The sequence below is a fragment of the Bubalus kerabau genome, chromosome 21 (genome assembly GCF_029407905.1).
Source record: "Bubalus kerabau isolate K-KA32 ecotype Philippines breed swamp buffalo chromosome 21, PCC_UOA_SB_1v2, whole genome shotgun sequence".
NCBI classification, from domain to species: domain Eukaryota; kingdom Metazoa; phylum Chordata; class Mammalia; order Artiodactyla; family Bovidae; genus Bubalus; species Bubalus kerabau.
The window spans coordinates 44,241,556-44,256,782 of NC_073644.1; the positions used below are offsets into that span (position 1 = coordinate 44,241,556).

Below are 15,227 nucleotides of genomic sequence, written 5' to 3' on the forward strand. Positions count from 1 at the left end.
GAAAACGTCATGAAGGATGGTCATGATGGTTGTACACCCACGTGCATGTACTTAGTGTCACTGGGCTGCACACTTTACATGGTGAAATATGTGTGTGTTTGCAGATAGCGTCATCATGAAAATGTTCTTTGTAACATCTGTGCCCTTTACCGTCAGACAACTAGTCATGGAGTGTGTCGATTACTCACCTGCTGTCTCACTCCACGTCACCTTCCAGTGCTCTGGCCCTCCTCTGGAGGACACCCGCCCTTCCCCTTAGACCTGCTACCAGGAGGGGCTGGGAGGAAAGGGCATGGGACCTGCATTCCTTCTCCTCTTGGGCCCCTGCAGTGACCTCGGTCTGGCCGCTCCAGCTCCTCAAGGACCCTCAGCTCAGCCTCAGCGCAGGCACCAGTGGTTACATCGCTCCCTGCAAGTCTTCTGTTTCTCCTTCCTGGATCCGTGAAGTGCTGGGTCAAATTGGTAGGTGGTTTTGTTTAACTAACGGTTTATAGTTTTGAATATGAAACTGACAGGTGGCACTTCCCTGATGGTCCAGTGGTTAAGACTCCCCACTTCATCACAGGGTTCAGTCCCTGGTCAGGAACTCAGATCCCACATGCCAAGCACCTCGGCCAAAAGATTTAAAAAAAAAAACAAAAAAAAAAACCCAGAGGCGTGCATATAAGTTGAGCATGCAACGAAACAAGAGATTCATCTTGCTTGTCTCAAGCTGTAAAACCACCTAAAGTTAGTTGTTTTCTCCTCTACAAGTGACCTGCATTAGCAGGGAGAGAGAAAGTACTTGGCTTACAGATTATTGCCTAGAACTTGTAAGTAGACCACAGACTGCAGCTGAGGGTGGGTCAGGACATGACATGCGGGCTGGTGTTGACGCTGTGATGCTTTGGTGATCAAAGGTGACGTTCACAGGTGGTTGCTGTAAGGCCGGCCCTGTGCTTGGAGCTTTAGGGGTGTGATAACCATCAGGTGCCCCAGACAGACCCCTCACGGGAGTAGAGGGCAGAACTTCCGACATGGAAGGCCGGGTGCAGAGCTGGGGAACCGAGGCAGAGGTAGGGGCTCTTCCTCGCCTTCAGGAAGGAGCCGCGTCCTGGCCAGTGGCAACACAGACTGGAAGGACAGCGTGTCCACAGGCTGTCGATCTGGAACCTCTGGAAAAAGTAGACCTTGTAGTTACAGCATGCACTGCCGTCCTCATGGCTTATGGTTTCTGAACACCTGGCCCCTCCTTGGAAATGGGTGATGTTCTCGTGCTAGAGACCAGGCAGTGCCCTGGAAATGTAGTGAACCGTCTGCACGCAAAACCTGAAGCGGGTCTCGTTCCCATAATGGGACAGTTACTACTGAGAAGCGTTCTGAAGCCTGCCTCTGGGAGCTGATGCATTTAGTCCGTTTGCCAACAGATCCACTCCGTTCCTTAGGCTTAAGTGATAACCCTTTATGACAGGCTGAGAACAAGATGAAAAAGCCCCAGTCCACCCACTGTTGACAACAACCCACCGCACAGCCCAGCGGGGGGAGGTTCCTCCAAGAGAGACAGCGGGGCCCCAGGGCAGCGAGGAGCAACTGGGAATTACGGCTCGATGGGCAAGGCCAGCACTGCTGCTGCTGCTGCTAAGGCGCTTCAGTCGTGTCCGACTCTGTGTGACCCCATGGACTGCAGCCCACCAGGCTCCCCCGTCCCTGGGATTCTCCAGGCAAGAACACTGGAGTGGGTTGCCATTTCCTTCTCCAATGCATGAAAGTGAAAAGTGAAAGTGAAGTCGCTCAGTCGTGTCCGACTCTTAGTGACCCCATGGACTGCAGCCCACTAGGCTCCCCCGTCCCTGGGATTTTCCAGGCAAGAGCACTGGAGTGGGGAGCCATTGCCTTCTCCAAAGGCCAGCACTAGGACCCCTAAATTCTACTAGATTTCTTTCTTTGAAAACCTGCAGACCTTTCTAAAGACAGCTCCACAAATGCTTGCGGTTATAATGAGGGGATTTTATTATATGAAAAATTCGTTTTCCAAAGGCAAGTCAGGGGTGCTCTCCTCCCATCCCCAGATGCCTCTGGGAGAGACTCAGGGTGTGTCTCAGACTCAGCAGGCCCACGAGTCATCAGCTCTACTTGTCGGGTCAGCCACTAAAGCCCATGGTTAGCTCAGGGGCCCTCAGCCCATTAAGGATCTGCCCCAACTTGTTGAAATGCTCTTCAGCCCTGAAAATAGCTCTTCACTCCATAATTTGAACAGAAGACTTCATAAAGATAATAGACCAAAAATTGTATTCACACAACAACAACAACAAAACCTTTTATTTTTAAATGGGTAGAAAGTGATCATTAGAGAAATGCCACACCGAGATGTCTTCACACCCTTGAGGATGGCTGTTACCCAAAGAACAAACAAGTGTTGGCAGGAATGTGGAAAAACTGCCACCTGTATGCGCTGCCAGTGGGAATGTAAAACAGTGCAGCTGCTGTGGAAAATGGTATGCAGTTCTTCAAAATATTAAACATAGAAATACCATGTGATCCAGCAATTCTTCAGGGTATATGCCCCAAAGAAGTGAAAGTAGAGACTCAATAGATACTTGTACAAGTTCATAGAAGCATATTTCAGAATAACAAGAAATTGGGAGGAACCCACATGCCTGTTGATGGATGAATAAACGGTGTGTTCTGTGATACAGAAATACAATGAAATATTACTCAGACTTGAAGGAAATTGCTGACATGTGCTACAGAATGGATGAACCTTGAGGGCATTGTGGTAAGTGAAATAAGTCACAAAAGCTGACTGACAGATACTGTATGATTCCACTTAGATGAGGGGCCTAGAGTGGTCAGAGTCACAGCAACAGAAAGTACGAAGGTGGTGAGCAGAGACCAGGGGACAGGGGTGGGGAGTTAGCATTAAGAGGTGCAGAGTTTCAGTTTGGGAAGATGAAAGTTCTGGAAATGGATGGGGTGGTAGTTGCACAGTAATGTGAATGTTATTTGATGCTGAGCTGTACACTTACAAATGGTTGAACTGGGAAGTTTTATGTCATGTATATTTCACTACAATAAAAAACTTAAGTGTAGGGGGAAAGGGTACCTTTTAAAAGTTCAGCGAAATTGACAAACCTTTAGCCAAGCTCACCAGGAATATAGAGAAGAACAAGCTACCCATGTCTGGACTGAAAAAGGAGACATCATTACGGACACTTCATACATCAAGAATGACAGTGAAGCATCAGAAACTTCTGTGCCCGTGCATGTAATAGCCTGGATAAAGTGCACGGATGTCTTGAAAATACAAACCTTTTTGTATTTTCTGAAATACAAAGCTTTCAGAATGAAAAAAACAGGGCACTTTCTCAACCTGCCTAGGGTAAGCTATAAAACCCAACAACTAACCTGTACTTGGTGGTGAAAGACTGATCACTTTTCCTCTAACATCAGGAACAAGGCAGGGGTATTTGTTCATCATCACATTAGAGGTCCTAGCCTGCAGTGGGGCCCTAAAAAGAAAAGGAAATAGAACAATCTCTATTCTCAGATGGCATGATTGTCTATGTAGAAATTCACAAAGAATTTACAACCAAACTATCAGAACTAATATGAGATGACGGGTGAAGGTGACTATCCCTCCCCTCCACGCCTTGTCAGCTCCCTTCATCTCCCCTGGGACTGACCCGAAAGTAGCTTACTGCAGCCTGTCTTAGAAAAGCCAATGACGATTCTGTCATTGTGCCTAAACTGAAAGCCAAGAATGATGACAAAGGGGCTACCCATTATTAGGCTTTTTATTTTCCATCAGAATTGAAGGTACCCTTCCCATCTGCTGGTGCTTCTAAACATATAGACTGCTCTTCATCAGCTGCGCTGTTAACCACATTCCAGCCTGTTAAAATTCAAATATCTGCTGCTCAACTTATCAAAGATTACATGGCGCATAGTGGACAAATCGTAGGCCCAGTTCCCTTCCTTCATGTGATTCCCCAGGTCAAGACCCGAAGGAGAGATGGATAAAGAACCCGTGGTCTTGACTTTGGAGAATTGTCTTCACTGTGCTCTGATGTCCTGCTCAACCCCAGGAAACCTGGGGAATCCATCATCTCCTCCAGTGAAGGGATGTGGTTCAGTGTACTGTTAGCTGAATTTCTCCCCCACCCGCCCTACCCTGCCCCACCCCGCCCCGCCCCGAGGAAAGCTACCTGGACTATATAATACAATGAAGCATCACTGGTCCCAGGATAATCTCAGAAGGGCCTCCGCAATGATGCAACTATCCAGTAGAGGGAGCCAGAGTACGAATGGAAAAAATACTTCATGTTAAAAATATACCTTACAAATTGCACAACTGTTTCTAAATTAGTGTTTACTATTTTCACGTTTGCCACTATATATATAAGGCATATGTAATTTAAAAGTATCATTTGAATATATGGTATCATTTAGGAGAGGAATGCAAATCTTAAAACTTAATGCCCTACTTTTTAGCAGTTCTTTGAACACACCTAATGAACTTGGTTTGAACTCGGGAATTTTTCTAAATCAAAGACTGAAGCTTTTTTAGGCCTAAAAAAGTGTTAGAGGCAATAGTACAGTAAGAGTTTTGAAGATAATTCTTTTGGTAAAATATATTGCTGGCTTTTTTTCTGTCACTGAAGGAAGACAAAACTGTGTTTTAGTTACTAAATCTACCTGTGTTTGCTTTTTAAATTGTAGCCATCGACCAGGCTCAGAGATTAGGACTCACAGCTGTGGGCATTTATCGAAGGGCCTTGAGGAAAGGTGGGGAGGTGAACACAGAGGGAAGGTGATGGGTCTGGACTTCGCAGACGCCTGAAAGGGAGGGCAGCGAGAGGCCGGTTTCAGCAAAGTGTCAGAGTCCCTCTGAGCTCGGGGAAAGAGTTTAAAGAGGACACATCAGTGTCGGGTCCAGTCGGGAGCAAAGAGGCCGGAAGCACAAAGCCTTCTCCTCGGAGGAAGAAGAGAGGTCGAACTCGCCTGGAAGCCAGCGTGAATTTTCTAAGTACGTGGCCTTGGCAAGATTGAAGGGTTGTGCTCTAACTTATACCCATGGGAGGTGGAACAGAACCCCTCTGGCTAGATTCACGTTTGGTGATGAGTCAGTTTAGGGGGTAGGAAGAGGAGACATTTTCTCTGGTTTCTGACCTCGGCACTTGGGTTTAGGTAGAGAGAGTATTTGAGGAGGCAAACAGGAGAAAGATGAAAGAAATGGCAGGTGCTGAGGAAAGGTCCTCATCTCCTGGTCTCTTAGAAGGCAGGGCATCATCACCAAGCGGCCGGGGATGGGGGAGCTTCAGGGGGACGGGGGTCCTGTGGACTGGGCAGAACTGGCTTCTTAGCCAGCAGGCTCTCCTGGAGACTTTCTCGTTTGGTTCTGTTTCTTTTTTTGCGGGGGTGGGGGTGGGGGTTGGTCTTTTTTTGTTGTTGTAAATTATTCGTTTTAATTGGAGGCTAATTACTTTACAATATTGTAGTGGTTTTGCCATACGTTGACATGAATCAGCCATGGGTGTACATGTGTCCCCATCCTGAATCCCCCTCCCTCCCCATCCCATCCCTCAGGGTCATCCCAGTGCACCGGCCCCGAGCACCCTGTCTCATGCATCGAACCTGGACTGGCGATCTGTTGCACATATGGTAATATACATGTTTCAGTGCTATTCTCTCACATCATCCCACCCTCGCCTTCTCCCACAGAGTCCAAAAGTCTGTTCTTTACATGGTTCTGTTTTATATTCAGTTGTTTCTATGGCGGAATCACATACAAAAAAGGACACAAGGGACTTCCCTGGCAGTCCAGTGGTTAAGACTCTGAGCTCTGAGGGGGCGTGTTTGATCCTTGGTCAGGGAACTAAGATCCTGCATGCCATGTAGCTAATAAAGGACACAAATCATAAGTTGTACAGCGGATAAAGTGGACAAGCAAGAGTAGCCTCAGAACCACCCCCCCACCCCCCACCCCACACCATCCTAACTGCTAATACCAGACCCCAGACTGCCTTCTGTTGAACTTTACAGAAACAAGTCCTGTGTAAGGCGCTCTGCTGTGCGGACCTCTTCCACTCGGTGGCAATGTGAATTTCTCCGTGTGATTGCCGTCTGTCGGGCACACTTGTGCTCATAGTATACAAGGATTCATCGTGTGAACCAACCACGATTCATCCACTCTGTGCAGAAAGACACTGGGATGGCCTGGGGTTGCTCAATGCAGGGTTGATGCAGACATCATTCTGTCTCTTTCTTCTGGTAAACACAGGTGTGCACCCCTGGTGGGTACGCCTGAAGGTGGCTGCTGGGTCCTAGGGTGTGCTTTATACTCACAGGTACCAACCAAGACGTTTCCCACAGGGCTGGGACCGATTTAGTGTCTGTGTGTCCTGTGACTGGAAGTGGGGTCCGGCTGCTCGCTGCCCAAAAGTCAATAAAGAGCCCGGGTTGGTGGAAAGGAAAGTTTGCTTTATTTTGGAGGCCGACAACCAGAGGGGAGGGTGGAATCCTGCCTAGAGGCCAACTCCCCCCTGACTTCAATGGACAAGAGCTTTTAGAACGGAGGTTCAACAATTTATAGATGGAGGAAGCGGGTTACAACAGCTCTGATAGTCATCTTGAAATTGGTCGCCGGTGGTCTGACCGTCATTATCTTGATTTAAGTATCATTTAACGGTACTTGTTTTAAGTACGTTAGTCTTCAGTTCCAGGGCTCCCATTTGCTTGAGGCCAGTTCTTGGAATTGCTGCAGCTTCTCTCATGGCTACAGTCCGGTCATCATGTGGCTAACTTCTTCCATCTGGTGGGGTTTTTCAGGGTCTAAAAGACAGTTCACAGGAGATGGCTCAGAGTATTATCTATAGCCCTGGAGGAGGAACTAAAGGTCCTTGACTGTGCTTGTGACTCAGCGATTATTTCTTCTGTTGGACTGCTTTCCTTTGTTTCTGCGTTTTCTCACTTCTCTGATTAAAGTTATTCTCTGACTAAAATTTTCCTACAGACAAAAGGCAGCTTGAGGACATGCGGGGAAAGGACCATAGGGTCCTGCCTTGCTTCAATACCAGCAGCTCTATAATCAAGCTACTGGCATGTTCATATTACTGTACTGATAATTACTACTTTATAACAAAATGCTGTAACTATTCAAATAATCAGATAACTATTCAAATGATTAAATAATCATTAATGATATTAGTATAATCTCTTAACAACTTGTGTATGGTCAGGCCACTCAAGATGGCTGCCCTGTTGCTCTCTGCCCATCCCCTGTCCGAGCAGCCCCTGCTTCACCTACATCCTGCGCATAAGACTGACCTTCCTATGTACTTGGCCCAGGCCTCAGCTGGTGCCCGTTCTTATCAAAGGTGCAGCGAGGGGCATGAGCCTCTGCTGGTTGCCCTGGTAACCAAGGAGCACACCTGGCGTCAATCTTCTGTAACTGGTAACCTCGTCCTGCTCCCGTGCCACCGTGTCCTGCCCGCTGTCTGCCGCACACGGTGGGGTATGGCTCCAGGACCCTGCTTCAGACGTGTTGGCTCCCCATCAGTTAAACCATCGATGTCTCTGTTTCCAACTCCGTGCTCTTTCTTTGGTCTTGAAGCTGGGCAAGTGCAGGCCTTTCAGGCCTGTGGGGTGCGGTCCAACAACTTGAAATTGCCTGTTCTGATGGGTGTATTATGGTTTTCATGGTTTTTTTTTTTTTCTCTCTCTCTCTTCTTTTGCCCTTTTTTTTTTAATTGAGTTGACTACCTTTTGCTAACTGATCTGTAGACACACTTTACAAATCCTGCAGACTCCGCTGAGAGGGTGGTGGCTCAGTGGTAAAGAATCCTCCTGCCGACACAGTAGATGCAGGTTCGATCCCTGGGTCGGGAAGATCCCCTGGAGGAAGAAATGGCAACCCACTTCAGTATTGCCTGGAGAACCCCATGGACAGAGGAACCTGGTGGGCTCCAGCCCGTGGCATGGCAAAGAGTCAAATGCAACTGAGCAACTGATCACAGAGTCCCCTGAAGTATTCTTATAGCAATATAAATGCAAATTCACAATGCGGAGAAACCAGTGTCTTTGAGCAGACAGAGCCTCAGGGAGAAAGTTGTAGATGGTGAGCTCTGCCTTGGCAGCAGCTGGGCTTCCCAGAACTGGAGCAAAGGTTGCAGGTGCCAATGCCACTGTAGGGTCACCTCCAGGAAACATGGGCATAAGTTGAACTCAACCCAAGGGACGTGCGAGTCTTGTTACTTACTGGACAGCTTTTTTTGTTGCATCTTCCAAAGAAAGTGTGTTTGAGAGCAAGTTGTGGAAGGAGGCAGCCTTCAGGGTGTGGTCCACATTGTTTGTGCGTGCGTCCTTAGTCACTCAGTTGTGTCTGACTCTTTGAGACCCCATGGGCTATAGCCTGCCAGGCACCTCTGTCCATGGAATTCTCTAGGCAAGAACACTGGAGTGGGTTGCCATTTCTTCCTCCAGGGGATCTTCCCGACTGAGGGATCAAACCCGTGTCTCTCTCGTCTCCTGGGTTGGCAGGCAGGTTCTTTACAACTAGTGCCACCTGGGAAGTCCATGTGATTTGTGGGCAAAGCAAGCAAGTTTCTTGTCTGGCTGATGACTTGCTTTAGAAGGAGCCCCACCTGACACTAAGCAGAATCCAGGCCTTGCTTCACTGTTTGGAAGCAGTGATATACATACTGGCTGGGGTCACTCCAGAGTTAGGCCTTTCAGGTTAGGCTGCTGAGCGTCAGGAAGGCTGGAGACTCTCAGGGGTGCCCTCAGGCTCGGGTTATAGAGCCGGTGTCTGCAGCATCCAGCAGGCTGCCCGGGGGCCCTGTTCCTTCCACAGTGACAGTCACTCACCCACCTGACCAGCTCCTGGAGGATACAAGCAGTCGCTTGGAGAATAGACTTGATAAAAGGCAGGAACACCTGCAGGTTTGGCCTCATCTAACAATAAAGCAATGGCAACCCACTCCAGTGTTCTTGCCTGGAGAATCCCAGGGACGGGGGAGCTTGGTGGGCTGCCGTCTATGGGGTCGCACAGAGTCAGACACGACTGAAGCGACTTAGCAGCAGCAGCAACAATAAAGCAAAACTGCTCAAAACCAGCCTGACACTTTTTATGCGTTTTGACCCTGGCATAATTTGTGATGACTGTTTAAAGCTGTCATTTAAACTGAAGCCATTTTCACATTGCAAGAAAGGTCTGAGTTCATAAGAAGAAATACTTTAAGTTGAAGGCAGTGCAAAATCCCCAGGCATCACCCGCACTGATACAAAGCAGCCGGTGAGTCCCTGGGTGCAGGGGACTGCGGGCCTTTCATCTCTGTCACAAGCCTGGCTTTGTCATTGCCAAGGTCAGTCCTGGCCCCTCGCGGTCACATGCTGCCCCAGGCTGCAGGCTGAGCAAGCTGCCTCAGACTCTCTCATTTCCTTTTTGCCTTTGGCTCCAAAGACCCAAGTTCCTTTTTTCCTTTGCCTTTGCTCCTTGGGTAGGGTTTAAGTTGTGCCCTGAGGTTTTCTCACTGTCCCACGCCTTCATTTTTAGTGCCCAGCACCTGGTTCCTTTCAAGTTTTTCTCTTACCTCTCCTTTTCTTCACCATTCATGCAATATTTTTCATCATCACAATTTTATGAATTCTTCCTTCTTAAGGAAAAAAAAATGCTGGAAGTCTTACAGATACTTGAAGCTCATTTGGGACTGATAAGCCCACCATGCCCTTCACCTCTCCCCTACCCCTGCCCCTCTGCTTAGCAGCTGCCAGGCTTTTTCCTCATCCTGGGACCCCACCCTTGGCAGGGGTTGCGCTGCCATGACAACCAGCAACCTGCCAGTCAGCTAGCTCAGAGTGTGCTTGCTCAGGCCTGGGACTCTGGCCCAGCCGGGGGACCCTCCTCAGCATTACCGGAATCATCCCTGTTCAGTGCCCCCCAAGTCCTGGTGGGATCTGCCAGCTCTGTGTGCACTGGTCTTGGCAGCTCCTTGTCAGGGCGAAGCCCATGGCTGGGCGAGGGTCCACAGAAAGTGATGAGTCTTTTCTCTGCAGGGTCAGCACTCTGTCCTCAGAGTAAGTTTATCCGAAAGAAGGAAAACCTTAAGCAGCCATGATGGTCACCACTTGGTCCTGATGTTGAAGGTGGGGTGGGGGATGGGGGGCTGGAAAGTAGAGAAGGACTCTTAAGAAGGTAGAGGGGAAAAAAACTGGACTGATTTTGTGCCTCATTTGCAGGGGCAGTTTTTATTATGTTTTGACATTTTGCCATCTTAAACCATAGTAGTTTTGATCTCAGGTGGCCTCGGCCTGCAGCAGCATGAAGTAGAGCTTCAGTTCCCAGCCAGGTCCAGCAGCGGCAATGGGAGCTCGGAATCCTAGCCCTTTCGACCAATGGTCAGTGACAACGCCCTGGGCCTTCAGCTTTGCAGAAATGAATTCCCACAAGGAGACAGAATGTAGTGAAACAAGTAAAATATTTATTAGGAGGAAGAAGGGTACCTGTGGATAGACACCCCCAGGCAGGCTCAGAGAGCATTGCACCCTCGTGATGGTTTAAATCACTTTTATGGGGCATTTCTTCCGGGTATCCTTTGGCCAGTCATCTTGCTCCACCTGGCTCTGAGTGTGTATTTGGTTTAGCTCAGGGTCCTCCCCTGTGTGTGTGCATTTCTCAGCCAAGGTGGATGCCGGTAATGAGGGCTATGGGTAGTTGACATCACCTCCTATGGGGTGGCGCCCCCCTCTTTCAACCTCCAAGGAGACTCGCTGCACGTGTGGAGTCTGAGAGGTCTCCTTGCCTTTAACAGTGAGGAGCACATGGTCTCTGTCTCTTATCTGGGCAGGACAAGGCTCCTCGCTGCTCCTGCTCTTTGGGAGTTTCTGTCCACGGGAGGCCACCCCAGCTGCCCAGCCTGGGGCCCGTCTGTCTCCAGCCTCAGTTTCACCAACGTAATAGTTCCTCCAAGGGAGAGATTCCTACTGGGGCCCAGTGCAGTGTCTCTCTTGAATGCTTCTTACCAACCACCTTGAACACAACATGGATGGATCACATGTAAGCCACTTTGTTACTTTGTAAGCTCACGAGCGCTGGTCACTGGGGATACTCCAGAGGCTGCTAGGGGAGCAATCAAGGAGGGAGGTTGCCTTTGCCAGGACAGGCTGTCCTGTGCCGCCCCACCGGCAGAAGCTGACGCTCTGACCTGAAGATAAAATCGCTATTGATTGACGCTGTCTGGGCACTTATAGATCAGGAAGCAAAAGGCCTTACACTTCACCTCATGTGACTTTGCTGCTAACAATGCTGAGATTAATAGCCAGCCTCAGACTGAAACTCAATTTCCTCCCAGGCTGCAGAGGGAAGCAGGGGCGGCTGGAGACAGGGTGGCTGGGGCTGGTGCAACTCGGGGACGGCAAAACCAGCCCGGCCCAGCATGTCCACCGACTAATTAGGAAAAGGCCCTGGACTCGACAGAGCTTGGTGGTAGTTCTCAGCCACTCAGGAACCATGAATTTGGAAAATTCACCCAGTTGCCCAAAGTGTCGATTTACTATTAAATGAGATTATAAGGATGCCAGGTGGTACTGGTGGTAAAGAAGCCACCTGCCAGTGTAAGGGACACAAGAGACATGGGCTTGATCCCTGTGTCAGGAAGATCCCCTGGAGGAGGAAGTGCAACCCGCTCCAATATGTGTGCCTGGAGAATCCCATGGACAGAGGAGCCAGGCAGGCTACAGTCCATGGGATCGCAAAGAGTCAGAATGACTGAAGCAACTTTCATTTTCACTTCAAGATCATATACGCAGGGGCCTGCCAGAGACATACACTGGCTGGGAGGGTACATATCCCCCCGCATCTGGGGCCGAAAAGAGGACAAGTCCCTGGGAATTGGGTGAGTGCCGTTGCCAGGCCTGGATCTGGCCGCCCGGCCGCCCTCGCCCGCACTCTGCCCCAGGTCCTCTGAGGCCCCGCTGTGAGCGCACTCAGTGTCCCCTGGTCCCTCTGCGACACTCCTTGCCACCCGCAGTCAGGAGCCCTACATGAGCCCTAGATGGCACAGGCAGGCATCCTAGCCCATGGCACAGAGGAGGACTCTCAGGATGGTCTGGGGGCTGAGTGGTGACAGAGGCCCAGGCTCCCCCCGTGCTCTGGTGGCAGGAAACTTGCTTACTCCTTGCACAGCAGCTCAGATGTATTTCCTCCACCCTGGCTCCCACGTTCCCTCATCCCGGGCAGTATTTCTCAGCCCTGGATTGGTCTCCGCGCTCAGCTCTCCTGTAAAGGTATTTCTCACGCTTGGTTTTGGATGGCTCATCACTCGCTGACCCCTGCCACCGCAGACCGGCCTTGCGGTTTCTGAACATCGCACCACTGATTCGCCAGGTGTACTCTTGGTGGACTTTGACAAAACGCAGCGCACCTTACCATCCGCTCTGGAGTTGGAGGCTGGTGAGCTCCTCGCTCCTGGAGCCTGACTGCCTGCAGGTTCAGACAGGACCAGCTTCCGGAAGGAGAAGCCTTGAAAAAAAAAACTTTCGACAGACTGCCTGGCGAGAATGGAACACAGCCCGGCGGGGACTGTGGTGACTCAGGTGGCCCTGAGCTGGCTTCTGGGTGCCTCAGATTCGACGTGGCTTCCTGGGTGGGTCTCTTGGATGTTATCAGACCTGTGGACTCAAAGCAAATCCATATGTGAAAATCCAAGGTGGTCCAGTGGCTACGACTTCACCTTCCAATGCAGAGGGTGCAGGTTTGATCTCTGGCCGGAGAGCTAAGATCCCACATGCTTCATGGCCAAAAATCCAGAACATAAGACAGAAGCAATATTGTAACGTTCAATAAAGACTTTAAAAAATGGTCCACATTAAAAATTTAAAAATCTAAAAAAGAAAAAAAAAATTGGAGAACACTTGAGAGCAAGGGCAGTTTCAGTTTCTGTAAATGTCTCTGACCCCGAGCAGAAATTCAGTGACCCTGACAATAAACATGACTGGCCAAAAAAAAATGAAAGTAGGGGCGGGAGCAGGGAGCGAGGGAGAAAAGGGAAGAAGAGCGAGCAGGGCCTGTGCAGAGCTGTAGGCGTGTGGATGGATACCCAGACACTCGTAAACCACAGCCCTGCGAAGTCCTTGAAGAAATGCTCTCTGTTTCCTGCGGAGACAGAAGTCTTTACACTCACACAAGCTTCACGTCATATTGTAACTTGAGAATTTAGCATTAACTGCTACACAGAAAGCAAGTGCAACTCACTCGTGGAAACTCAAATTGCACTGTTGTGCTGTTTCGACCTATGAATGCAAAGTGCGTAATAAATGGTGAATAATCAAACTTGCCATTAACTAAAATGGCAACTAAGACCTGGTGCAGCCAAATGAATTTTTAAAATATATACATCGAAATAAACCTGCATGTCACTTACTTTAAAAAAAGAACACTTGCCATCGATAGTTTTGGTTGGGAGGAGAATTAAGGCCCACGATCCTCAGTGATGGCTGGAGGTCAGCCTTTACCCACTGAGAGGTCAGCCCAGCACACCCGCTCATTTTTATTTTCAGCTTTTACTTCCTTCTCCTCCCTGTGACTTTACCCAGGGAAATAGCCCTGCCTGTCGCCCAGGAAACTGGCTGTCATGCTGGCAGGTGGAGATGGGTAACCCCCTACCAGGTCGCATTACAAACTCACATTTGCAGCTGGGCTCCAGTGACCAGACAGAAAACAATTCTCTTGATGCCCAGCCCTACCCACCTGGCCTCCAGAGGGCCGGGCTGTCAGCGGGATCTGCCTGTTTAAGCTGTGAACACGCCGGTCTCGCCTCTTAAGAAGCAGGCCGCAGAGTGGTTTTGTTCTGAACAGAAAGGAGAAAGCAGCCTGAGGCCCCGGGTCGTGACCTGCAAGGCCCTGGACTGCCTTCCTGATCACCGGTCCCAGGTTAGCCATGAACTTGAGACTGGGTGAGCTGAGGACAAAGGCCTTGGGTCCCACTTTAGTTATGTTAATTGAGAGGAAAGCCGGGGTGAGCCCCTGACGGTGGGGCCAGGCTGCGTGTCTGCGGCTGAGTCTTCATTCTGCGGCTTTGGCGGCAGTGGCTGGGGACAGGGCCGAGCGCCAGCTGTATGCAAAGTGCGGCGGGGGCTCCGGGAGGGGCCGGCCCATTGTCACCACCGCCCTTGAGTCCTCTCCGCCTTTCTGTAGCAACGGCGGCCAGCACCTGTGGCTACTGCTGCTGTTCTAAGCCCTCCGGCTGGTGAAAAGTACAGCCAAGGGTGTGCTGTGTTTGTGCTCTGATTTCAGACTTGGGACCACAGGCTCCCAGTCTGCCAGGCTCCCCGCGTGGGAGGTGGGCCCAGTGGGAAGCGTCCAACTCCCTCCAGGTGGCTCTTCCATCGTCACTCGCTGTCGACCCATCTGTCCCCTGCCATCGAGGGTGACCAGTCAGGTCTGGACCCAGAATTGCTGCCCTGCCCTGCTTGGCACTTCCAGTCCTGAGCACAACCAAGGCTGGTGCTTCCTGTAGGACCATCTGGATGCCAGGTGAAGTCACCTCGTCCTTGTCTAAAGACAGACTGAGGACGTACTGGTGGTCCGGTGGTTAAGAATCCACCTTGCAGCACAGGAGACGTAGGATCGATTCCTGGTAAGGCAACTAAGATGTTACATGTCACGGGGCAACTAAACCCTCAAGCCACAAAGTGAGCTGAAGCCCACGTGCTCAGGACCCCATGTGCCTTAAGGAAGATCCCGCAACTAAGACCTGACATAGCCAAACAATAAATTATAAAAAATAAAATAGAGCTGTATGTGTGTCTTATACAAGGAGAACAATGATGAAACCAATGAGTTTAACAGGCGTTTTAGGAGCAGCTCTGAGCCAGGTGATGCTCTAAGAAGATGGCAGCTGGGATTCCTGCCCAGGGGGCTCACCTTCCCAGCTCATGTGTGCTAAGTCATGTCTGACTCTCTGCGACCCCATGGACTGTAGCCTGCCAGGCTCCTCTGTCCCTGGGATTCTCCAGACAAGAATACTGGAGTGGGTTGCCATTTCCTCTTCCAGGGCATCTTCCCCACCTGGGGATGGAACCTGAGTCTCCTGTGACCCCTGCATTGCAGGTGGATTCCTTACCGCTGAGCCACCAGGGAAACCGTTCCCTAAATCAGTGGTAGACTAAACTTCCTCAGGTTAAGGAAAGGTTTTAACTCATGAATTCGTTAGACCTTCCTTTACAAAACTGCCATCTTCCCTTTATAAAAG

General features: G+C 50.0%; 2 long non-coding RNA genes across 2 annotated transcripts; one reads left to right on the forward strand and one right to left on the reverse strand.

Moving 5' to 3' along the window:
• Positions 1-1,025: 1,025 nt before the first annotated feature.
• On the reverse strand, positions 1,026-4,252 carry LOC129635811 (uncharacterized). The gene is made up of 3 exons (XR_008706470.1): positions 4,185-4,252; positions 3,385-3,488; positions 1,026-1,154 (listed from the first exon to the last, which is right to left on the reverse strand). It is a non-coding gene; the product is annotated as an uncharacterized LOC129635811 (long non-coding RNA).
• A 483-nt stretch (positions 4,253-4,735) lies between these two features.
• On the forward strand, positions 4,736-6,453 carry LOC129635842 (uncharacterized). The gene is made up of 3 exons (XR_008706485.1): positions 4,736-5,005; positions 5,566-5,640; positions 6,022-6,453. It is a non-coding gene; the product is annotated as an uncharacterized LOC129635842 (long non-coding RNA).
• The last annotated feature ends 8,774 nt before the right edge of the window (positions 6,454-15,227 follow it).